Genomic DNA, 11,178 nt, shown 5'->3' with positions numbered 1-11,178 from the left:
GGCTCTAGGTGAGTGATCACACCATCGTAATTATCTTGGTCTTGAAGGTCTTTTTTTGTACAGTTCTCCTGTGTATTCTTGCCGCCTCTTCTTAATATCTTCTACTTCTGTTAGGTCCATACTATTTCTGTCCTTTATCAAGCCCATCTTTGCATGAAATGTTTCCTTGGTATCTCTAATTTTCCTGAAGAGATCTCTAGTCTTTACCATTCTGTTGTTTTCCTCTATTTCTTTGCATTGATCGCTGAGGAAGGCTTTATCTCTCCTTGCTATTCTTTGGAACTCTGCATTCAGATGCTTATATCTTTCCTTTTCTCCTTTGCTTTTCATTTCTCTTCTTTTCACAGCTATTTGTAAGTCCTCCTCAGACAGCCATTTTGCCTTTTTGCATTTCTTTTCCATGGGAATGGTCTTGATCCCTGTCTCCTGTACAATGTGGCGAACATAAGTCCATAGTTCATCAGGCACTCTGTCTATCAGATCTAGGCCCTTAAATCTATTTCTCACTTCCACTGTATAATCATAAGGGATTTGATTTAGGTCATACCTGAATGGTCTAGTGGTTTTCCCTACTTTCTTCAATTTCAGTCTGAATTTGGCAATAAGGACTTCATGATCTGAGCCACAGTCAGCTCCTGGTCTTGTTTTTGCTGACTGTATAGAGCTTCTCCATCTTTGGCTGCAAAGAATATAATCAATCTGATTTCGGTGTTGACCATCTGGTGATGTCCATGTGTAGCGTCTTCTCTTGTGTTGTTGGAAGAGGATGTTTGCTATGACCAGTGCGTCCTCTTGGCAAAATTCTATTAGCCTTTGCCCTGCTTCATTCCGTACTCCAAGGCCAAATTTGCCTGTTACTCCAGGGGTTTCTTGACTTCCTACTTTTGCATTCCAGTCCCCTATAATGAAAAGGACATCTTTTTTGGGTGTTAGTTCTACAAGGTCTTATAGGTCTTCATAGAACCATTCAACTTCAGATCTGGTTGGGACTTAGACTTGGATTACTGTGATATTGAACGGTTTGCCATGGAAACAAACAGAGATCATTCTGTCGTTTTTGAGATTGGATCCAAGTACTGCATTTCAGACTCTTTTGTTGACCATGGTGGCCACTCCATTTCTTCTAAGGGATTCCCACAGTAGTAGATACAATGGTCATCTGAGTTAAATTCACCCATTCCATTGATTTCCCTGGTGGCTCAGATGGTAAAGCGTCTGCCTACAATGCGAGAGAACCGGGTTCAATCCCTGGCTCAGGAAGATCTCTTGGAGAAGGGAATGGCAACCTACTCCAGTATTCTTGCCCCCCGCAAAAAAGGGGGGCTCAATTTATACCATGGGAATCAGCAAATGTTACAAATCAGAGTTTCTTCCCCCAAAGAACAGTCACAAGCACATCCATTCCCAGACCTAGCATGCAATTTAAGTGACCATTGTTTACTGAACACCAACTGAATGCAGGCAGAGTGGGAAGCGAGCCTGCCATGGTGTGTGTGGTCCCATTAGACAAATTAGGAAAAGTGTTCCTTCCTCCCAGCAGATGTAGCCCAGTGCCAGGGCCCAAGGATTGGCAAGTGGACTGTTGGCTGGAGTCCAGTCCCCCCGCTCCCTCTTTGACCAGGCACCTTTGTGCAGGACACAACCTACATACCCAAGTGGAGCCCCACACCCATATAGGTGTGGACTAACTCCTGGTCTACCTTGGAGGTACTCACACAGCTTCATGCAGAAGAAGACACAAGATTAATTACAGCACAGTGTGGAAGGGGCAGCAAACCTGCGTGCCAAGTGCTGTGAGAGCACTGCAAAAGGAGCAACTCACTTGGCAGTGTCTATCAGGGAGGACTTCCTGGGGGAGGTGACATAATTTAGCAGTGAGTTCCAGGGCAGAAGAGATCAGACTTAACCTGGATCCCTTCATGCTGCCCGGCCTTGTTCTGGGCATGTGTTGGACCCTCATACCCTCATGTTGCTCACTGTTTCCTCTTCTGATTCACACTGTCCCTCAGAATGTGGGGTGTTCTACCAGACAACTAGTAGACTCAACTAATGCTGATGTAGTAAAAGAAAAAACAAGGCAGGGGGACTGTTCTATATCCAAGAGAATAAAAATAGGGAATTCTCTGGCCATCCAGTGGTTAGGACTCTGCACTCTCATTTCCAAGGGCCTAGGTTCGATCCCTGGTCAGGGAACTAAGATCCCACAAGCCATGTGGATCAGCCAAAAAGAAAACAGAGAGAAAGAGAATAAAAATAAATGACGCCTAAATATATTATGTGATTGTTAATTGGATTTTCCTTAAAAAAAAAAAACAGTAAGAATAAGGAATATTTTGTGGAAAGAAAAAAAGGAATATTTTGTGGACAGCTGGGAAAATTTGAATGTGAACTTTATATCGGATATTCACTGAGCAATGTGAAATTTTTTCGGTGTGACACGTGTTGCGATCATGTAGACGAATCTCTGTCTTTAAGAGATCCATGCTAAAGTATATATTATCTCTGCATTTCACTTTCAAATGGCTCTGTGTAAATACATAAGCAAATTGAGAGGAAATAAGTGTGTGTGTGTGTGTGTGTGTGTGTGTGTGTGTGTGGAGAGAGAGAGTAAATGGGGCAAATTGTAAGCCATCTGTCCAATAGCTTTCATTGTACTATTTGCTCAACTTTTGTAGATTTGAAAGCTTTCTTAATAAAAAGCAGGGGAGGTGGGAATTGCCTGGTTGTCCAGTGGTTAACTTTTGAATTGTGATGCTGGAGAAGACACTTGAGATCCCTTGGACTTCAAGGAAATCAAACCAGTCAATCCTTAAGGAAACCAACCCTGAATATTCATTGGAAGGACTGCTGCTGAAGCTGAAGCTCCAACACTTTGGCCACCTGATGTGAAGAGCCAACTCATTGGGAAAACCCTGATGCTGGGAAAGATTGAGCGCATGAGGAGAAGTGAATGACAGAGGATGAGATAGTTGGCTGGCATCATCGAGTCAATGGAAGAGTTTGAGCGAACTCCAGGAGATGGAGAAAGACAGGGAAGCCTAGTGTGCTGTGGTCCATGAGGCTGCAAAGAGTCAGCTGGACAACAACCAGTGGTTAGGACTTTGCACTTTCCCTGTCGAGGGCCCAGGTTCCGTCCCTGGTTGAAGAATTGAAACCTCTCAAGCCAAAGGGCAGGGCCAAAAAACAAAAATAAAAACCAGAGGAGGAAAAACCAAGCCAAGAATGAGATTCCAGGAGTTAGAATAGAGAATTTCATCCACAAATCCAACCGTCCTTCCACTAATATCAATATCTCCACAACCACATCACCCTCCAAGCTCTCCCTGGAGACAATGAAGAGATACACACCCCTCCTTGGGCTGCATCTGTCCACACCTCGAATTCACCATCCATCCTCACTCACCGTCCCCCTAAGGCGGGGAGGGGTCTCCTTCCTCCATGACCCAATGACTTTCCAGTGGGTTGGGCCTTGGGCCTTGTATGTTATATTCAAAGAAACACTCACTGAGCATCAGTACCAGAAGAGGGTTCATCGCACCCTCTTGACCCATAAATGTGGAAAAAGAGGCCAAGAGAAGCAGTGATTTCCAGTCCCACTGCTCTGGAGTCAAGCAAACCCTGCCTCTCCGAGCCCTGCAGCTCACAGGCCATGTGACCATGAGGAGGTCACATAACATCTCCGTGCCTTATTCTCCTCACTGGGACATGAAACCAGTGTCTACCACGCAGGGTTGCCGTGAAGATGAAATAAGACAGTTGAACTGGAAACACCACTTCCTATTCCCAGCAGAGCCCAACTCGCATTTCGGCTTTATTTTTCTTATCATTAATTTTTTTTTTTTTGGTCTTACCACGTGGCTTGCAGGATCTGAGTTCCCTTGCCAGAGACTGAACCCATGCTCCCTAAAGTGGAACCTTGAATTCTTAACCTCTGGACCATCAGGGAATTTCCCCAGCTTTACTTTCTCTCAACACTTGTCACTTTCCCAGAATAGAGTCTTTTATTCATTTATTTTGTAAAATTTGCGTCTCTTCTTACTGAATAGAAGCCTCTTCTGTTTACTGCTCTATTTCAAATGCCTTAGAACAGTGTCCTGCCTACAGTCAGTGCTCAGCAAATATTTGTTGAATATATAATCAATGTAAAGCACTCAGAACTATGCCCCGAATATGGCATAGGCTAACCACTGGATACAGTAGCCCATGACATTGGGGGTGATAGCATGGATGCGGGCGAAATGCCATTTGAGTCTCATAAAAGTCAGATGTTGTACAGATATGATTTTATACCCACTCAACAGATGAGAAAACTGAGGGAGAGAGGCTCCGGAAGGCAGAGGCCACCAGCCCAAGCCATGACATCGGAAGCAAACCTGATGCCAGACCCACTCTCTGGGTTTGTCACAGGACAGACTTGCCCCAAGACTGCTTCTTGGAGAAGCACCTCCTTGGTGGGCAGGAGACGCCTGTGTGGATCACAGACACCAGACAGAGCAGCTGTGATGGACCAGGGCTTTGAAACAGGACAGAGTGGGAGGCTTTGCTCCGGCTGTCAGACTTAGAAAACTCAAGTTCTGTGTGCACTTCCGTTGATGGAGATAACACACATGAGGCAGAAAGATAAGATTCTTGTTGTGGAAGCTTCTAGAACTGAAGCCCTGGGGGGGAGAGTCTGCTGTGATGTGGGTGCCACGTCACTGAGGATGCCAGACTCCCACAAGTGAAGGGAGTCACAATCCTGAAATAGAGTTCCTGGGGCCACGTCTCAGGACACAGGATGCTCTTGGCACCCTGTGGGGGAGTTCCTAGTTGAGCTGCACCCCATTTCCACCAGTGCCCTGACACTGTGTAAGGAAGCAGCGCCTACTGGACACCTTGCCAGTCCCCACCATGCCTCAGACCTCAGCGTCAGCCCTCTGAGCCCGTCGAGTCTTCTCTGCCCAGATGGCACTCAGTAGCCCCCTCCTTGCCTGTCAGGAGTCCCGGGGCTGAAAGGCAGCAGGCGCCCTAGGGCCAGCACCACCTCAACGAACCTGTCACCATCAGTCAGGGACAGGGAGTTCCCCCTCACAGCTGAGAACAGTGCCCTAAAAACAGTCTGTGTCCCATCCAGGCCAGGGATGGCCACTCAGAAACAATGGGAACGTCCTTCAGTCAGCTCTCACAAAGGTGTACCTGCGGGTACACACAGGCATATGCATGCACACACACACACACTACTCCCTCACAGTCAGCTCTCGCACTCACTACTCCCTCACAGTCAGACTCGACACTTGTCACAATCTCTGGCGTGTACCAAGGTTCCTGCCCACTCAGAGTCACTCAGAGCAAAGTCCTCCGAGTCCGCCAGCAGGGGCATCCCTCCGTCAGTCCCCCCTCCTCCGCCACAGCCTCCCTTCTTTTCTCATTTTTTCAGCTGCACTGCAGGGCCTGTGGGGTCTTAGCTCCTTGACCAGGAATGGGACCCAGGCCCCGCAGCAGGGGAAGCGTGGAGTCCTAACCACGGGACCACCAGGGAAGTCCCCACACTCCCCTCACTGGTCATCACAGCCTCACACCTGTAACCGTGGGAAATGCCATCCTGCCTGGGAGCACACGCACACATGCACACACGCACACCCCTGGCACTGCACCCTCTCCCCACCTCACCCAAGAAACCAAATAAAGTTTGAGGCTAGACATGAGGGCTGATGAATCCTGCTCCCAGTCCTACCAGAAATCAGCTCCCCATTGTAGGATTCGGTTCAGGAAGCAGGGACCACAGGCTTTCCCTCAGGAAGTGGAGAGCCTCGTAAGAGGGTTCTGTGGGGACTAGGGCAGAATTGCAACAGGGCACCTGCAGACGCCTCAGGGCCTCCGCCAGTTCCATCGTCCTCTCTTCAAAGGGGTGAGGACCTGGTCTGCGCTTCACTCCACCTCCTTCAGTAACTACAAGTAACAGCGACAGTCACAGAACTCAAGTCGTCCAAGTCGGCAGATCCAAGAGACCCCCTAGCATATTTATCCTCTCTCGCCCTTGCTAACCTCAAAGAGAAACCAAGGCTCTGAGAAGCCAGGTGACTTCCCCAGGGTTACACGACCATTTAAGGGTAGATAATCTATCCGAGTCTCCTGCCCAAATGCCTTCCACTTGATGCAGACAGCTCCAGATTAATGAGAAAAAGGCTCAGCCCTTTGCACCTCGTCCCAGCAGCTGGGGGGAACCACAGCTCCCTCCCCCACTCTCACGCCACCAAAGAAAAGAAGCATTGCAACTCCGGGTCGCTCCCACCTCTCAGAGGCTCCCAGTCGTGCATGTAGCCCCGTACCTCCTGGGCCCGGTAATGAGGCAAAAACTGCCCCCAGGAGACCACGAGCTCTGGAACTGTTAACAGTCTTGCTTCTTGCTTAACCACTCTTTCCGTTCCCTGGCAAGCCAATCGCCTGTGCTAATCTATGGGACTTCCTGTCGAAGTGACCAACTGGTTAGCCTTTCACAATCTTGCTTGGTACTCCTGAAGCACACTAGTCCTCAAATCTTGGAACTGAAGAAAGCTGTAGTGGGTGGAAAGACCCCTGTAATCAAAGGCTCAGAAAAGTAAGGTCACCCAGTTCTCAATGGCAAAGTCAGAACTTGGACCTGAGTCTCTGGTTGCCAGAGGGATGCTTCAACTTATCCCAACCAGAGTGTTCAAGAGCATAGTTAATGGCTAAAGCCAAGTGTATATACCATGCCTTACCTCAGATCTCCACCCTCAGACCAGGTCTTGGAAATCCAGGGGAGGCCCACACCCAAAGTATCCTTTAGAGAATAGTCTAACCTAATACCAGAATTTACTGTTGAACTACATCCATTAGAACTGCATGGTTCAGTTCAGTTCAGTCGCTCAGTCGTGTCCGACTCTTTGCGACCCCATGAACCGCAGCACGCCAGGCCTCCCTGTCCATCACCAACTCCCGGAGTTCACCCAAACTCATGTCCATTGAGTTGGTGATGCCATCCAACCATCTCATCCTCTGGCATCCCCTTCTCCTTCCGCCCTCAATCATTCCCAGCATCAGGGTCTTTTCAAATGAGTCAGCTCTTCCCATCAGGTGGCCATAGTATTGGAGTTTCAGCTTCAACATCAGTCCTTCCAATGAACACCCAGGACTGATTTCCTTTAGGATGGACTGGTTGGATCTCCTTGCAGTCCAAGGGACTCTCAAGAGTCTTCTCCAACACCACAGTTCAAAAGCATCAATTCTTAGGCACTCAGCTTTCTTTATAGTCCAACTCTCACATCCATACATGACCACTGGAAAAACCGTAGCCTTGACTAAATGGACCTTTGTTGGCAAAGTAATGTCTCTGCTTTTGAATATGCTGTCTAGGTTGGTCGTTAACTTTCCTTCCAAGGAGTAAGCGTCTTTTAATTTCATGGCTGCAATTACCATCTGCAGTGATTTTGGAGCCCAAAAAATTAAGTCAGCCACTGTTTCCCCATCTACTTCCCATGAAGTGATGGGACCAGATGCCATGATCTTAGTTTTCTGAATGTTGAGCTTTAAGCCAATTTTTTCACTCTCCTCTTTCACTTTCATCAAGAGGCTCTTTAGTGCTTCTTCACTTTCTGCCATAAGGGTGGTGTCATCTGCCTCTCTGAGGTTATTGGTATTTCTCCTGGCAATCTTGATTCCAGCTTGTGCTTTTTCCAGCCCAGCATTTCTCATGATGTACTCTGCATACAAGTTAATAAGCAGGGTGACAATATACAGCCTTGACATGCTCCCTTTCCTATTTGGAACCAGTCTGTTGTTCCATGTCCATTTCTAACTGTTGCTTCCTGACCTGCATACAGATTTCTCAAGAGGCAGGTCAGGTGGTCTGGTATTCCCATCTCTTTCAGAATTTCCCATAGTTTATTGTGATCCACACAGTCAAAGGCTTTGGCATAGTCAATAAAGCAGAAAGAGATGTTTTCCTGAAACTCTCTTGCTTTTTCAATGATCCAGCAGATGTTGGCAATTTGATCTCTGGTTCCTCTGCCTTTTCTAAAACCAGCTTGAACATCTGGAACTTCACAGTTCACATATTGCTGAAGCCTGGCTTGGAGAATTTTGAGCATGACTTTACTAGCATGTGAGATGAGTGCAATTGTGCAGTACTGAAGCATGAATACAAATGGATGAACTTATGGGGACAAAATAAAGAATAGAAAGGAATAGACTCACTTTATACGGGAATTTATTGTATAAAAAAGATGGCATTTCAAATTAGTAGAGAAAAGATGGTTTAGTCAATAAACTGTGAGAATGCCCTAAGTATCTGCCAAAAACAAAGTTGGAACTCGAACTCTAAAAGAATTCCAGAGCAAAAGTTCAGGCATGGACTTCCCTGGTGGCCAAGTGCATAAAAATCTGCCTGTTAATGCAGAGGACACAGGTTTGATCACTGGTCTGGAAGATTCCCCATGCTGCAGAGCAACTAAGCCCGTGTGCGACAACTACTGAAGCCCGTAGCCTACAAGAAGAGAAGCCGCTGCAATGAGAAACCTTCAAACCACAGCCAAGAGTAGCGCCAGCTCACCACAACTAGAGAAAGCTCGAACAAAGCAACGAAGACCCAGGGCAGCCAAAAATAAATAAATAAAGCATTCTGGCTAAAAAAAAAAAAAAAAAATTAAGCATTCCAGTGCTCACTTCAGCAATACATACTAAAGTTGGAATGATACAAAGGAGATTAGCATGGCCCTTGCCCAAGGATGACACGCAAATTCATGGAGTGTTCCATGTCTTTTAGTACAGAAAGACAAATATCATATGAGATTTCTCATATATGGAAATCTTTTTTTTTTAAGGGTACAGATGAACTTTTTTTACAAAACAAAAGTAGAGTCAAAGGGATGTAGAAACAAACTTATGGTTACTAGTGGATAAGGTGGGAAGGGATAAATCGGGAGATTGAGATTGACATATACATACTGTTATATACTAGGGCCTTCCCTGGCAGCTCAATGGTAAAGAATTCACCTGTCAATGCAGGAGAAACAGGTTCAATCCCTGGTTGGTGTGGGAAGATCCCACATTCCTCGGAGCAACAAAGTCTGTGAGCCACAACTGCTGATCCTGTGCTCTAGAGTCCAGGAACCTAAACTGCTGAGCCCATTGACTGCAACTACTGAAGCCCAAATGTTCTAGAGTCTGTGCTCCAAAAACGAAGCCACTGCAACGAGAAGCCCATGCATCACTACTAGAGAGTAGCCCCCACTCGCCACAACTAGAGAAAGCTGTCGAAGCAGTGAAGACCCAGCACAGCCAAATAAATAAATAAAATTATTTTTTTAAGGTAAAATAGATAACTAATAAGAAATTGCTGTGAAGCACAGGAAACTCTACTCAGTACTCTGTAATGGCCTATATGGGAAAAGAATCTAAACAGAGAGTGGATGTATGTATATGTAGAAACCATTTTGCTATACACCTGAAACTTACACAGCATTGTAAATCAACCATACTCCAATAAAAAAAATTAAATAGAAAGAAAGAACTCTCTGCCAATGCAGATAACTGTTTAATATACTGAAAGTGAGTGGGAAAACAATCTGGAATTTCACCATTGTTATTTTTTGCACCTCTTTACAAATATACCATTTATGTTTTTTAAATTTTAAACATTAAAAAAATTCATACAACTTTATGTTGTTTGCAATTTGCTTCAAAATAGTCAAGGGATGGAGGAATGGGTGGGGCATAGCTGAAATGAGACTGAAGGTGAAAGTGTTAGTCACTCAGTCATGCCCCACTCTTAGAGACCCCATAAATTGTAGCCCACCAGGCTCCTCTGTCCATGGGATTTTTCCAGGCAAGAATATTGGAGTGGTTGCCATGCCCTCCTTCAGGGGATCTTCCCAAACCAGGCATCGAACCCGGTTCTCCTGCATTGCAGGCGGACTCTTTACCTTCTGAGCCACGAGAGAACCCACTCCGCCCTGTTCTGATTGCCGTTGAAGTTGTTGAGGGTACTGATGGTTCCTTTCTTCTCTCTACTTTTGTGTCTGTTTGAACAAATGCCAAAAGAAATTACTGGGTAATTTAAAAAATAATCTTGACGCATTCAAGGCCTTTCCAGTCATGTCACAAAGCGTTAGAAGCCATAAAAGACAAGACTGAGCTAGTCCACTAGATATCAATTGTTTTTAAGAAAAAAATTAAACAACTGAATGGCAAAAAAATTCACCATTGATGAATCAAAAGGTAAACAAACTATGAAGAAGTATTCATGTAGCATAGAAAATAAACTAATTTCCTTTTTATTAATATATCATGAGTTCCTATAGATCAATGAAAAACCAGTAATACATATGAGAAATTGGTATCATTTATGGATATACAATTTGTGAGAAATAAAATGGCTTTCAGATACATGAAGAATGTTTATCTTCGCATATGATAAAAGAAATAAAAAATAAAGCTATAATGAGATATGATTTTAAATTAACCAGTTGGCAAAACAAAACAAAAAGAGGATAATATGCTGTGTTATAAAGGATGTAGAAAAACATTTTCACAAGTTGTAAGAATATATATTTGTACATCTTTCATGAGAAGTAATGTGATACTATCTGTCAACATTTAAAATGCAAAAAGCTTTTTACTCAGCAATTTCACTTCTACTCGTTTGTCCTACAGGTGATGTATGAAATAACGATATAAAAGGCTATTCATCACAGCACTGTCTGTTGTAGCAGAAGATTGGGAACAACCTAAATTTCCACCAACAGGAAACTATTAATACTTAATAAGTTCTGATATAAGCATATGATGGACAACGAGAAAGATCCAGGCAGACTTTCAGAAGATATGGAATGACCTTCAGAAGATACTGTTGAATGAAAAAAGTAAGTGCAGAACACTGAGTCTAGTGTGTTTTGCATGAAGAAGTGTATGTGTGTGGATGAATGTGTGCTATATAAACGCACACGCAGTTGTACATGTTTGTAAATGCATAGGATATTTCTAACAGAAAAGACAAGAAGCTGGTAACAGGTAGGCTGGAAAGAAGTATCGTGATGGACAAACAGGGAGATTTATGTTTCATTGTTTATTTTCTACCATCTTTAGACAATATCCATTCAAAAATAAATTTAAGAATCCTTTGTACATATTCAAAGAGAAAGTGATGAAGAAAATGTAGTAAAATGTTAACATTTAGGGACT

The 11,178-nt window shown here is 44.6% G+C and overlaps 1 non-coding gene across 1 annotated transcript; it reads left to right on the top strand.

Moving 5' to 3' along the window:
- Nucleotides 1–8,652: 8,652 nt before the first annotated feature.
- On the top strand, nt 8,653–8,758 carry LOC138069864 (U6 spliceosomal RNA). Its single transcript, XR_011144130.1, has one exon. It is a non-coding gene; the product is annotated as a U6 spliceosomal RNA (small nuclear RNA).
- Nucleotides 8,759–11,178: the final 2,420 nt, after the last annotated feature.

Source organism: Capricornis sumatraensis, chromosome 22, assembly GCF_032405125.1.
Source record: "Capricornis sumatraensis isolate serow.1 chromosome 22, serow.2, whole genome shotgun sequence".
Classification (NCBI taxonomy): domain Eukaryota; kingdom Metazoa; phylum Chordata; class Mammalia; order Artiodactyla; family Bovidae; genus Capricornis; species Capricornis sumatraensis.
This window is presented reverse-complemented; position numbering and strand designations above follow the sequence as displayed.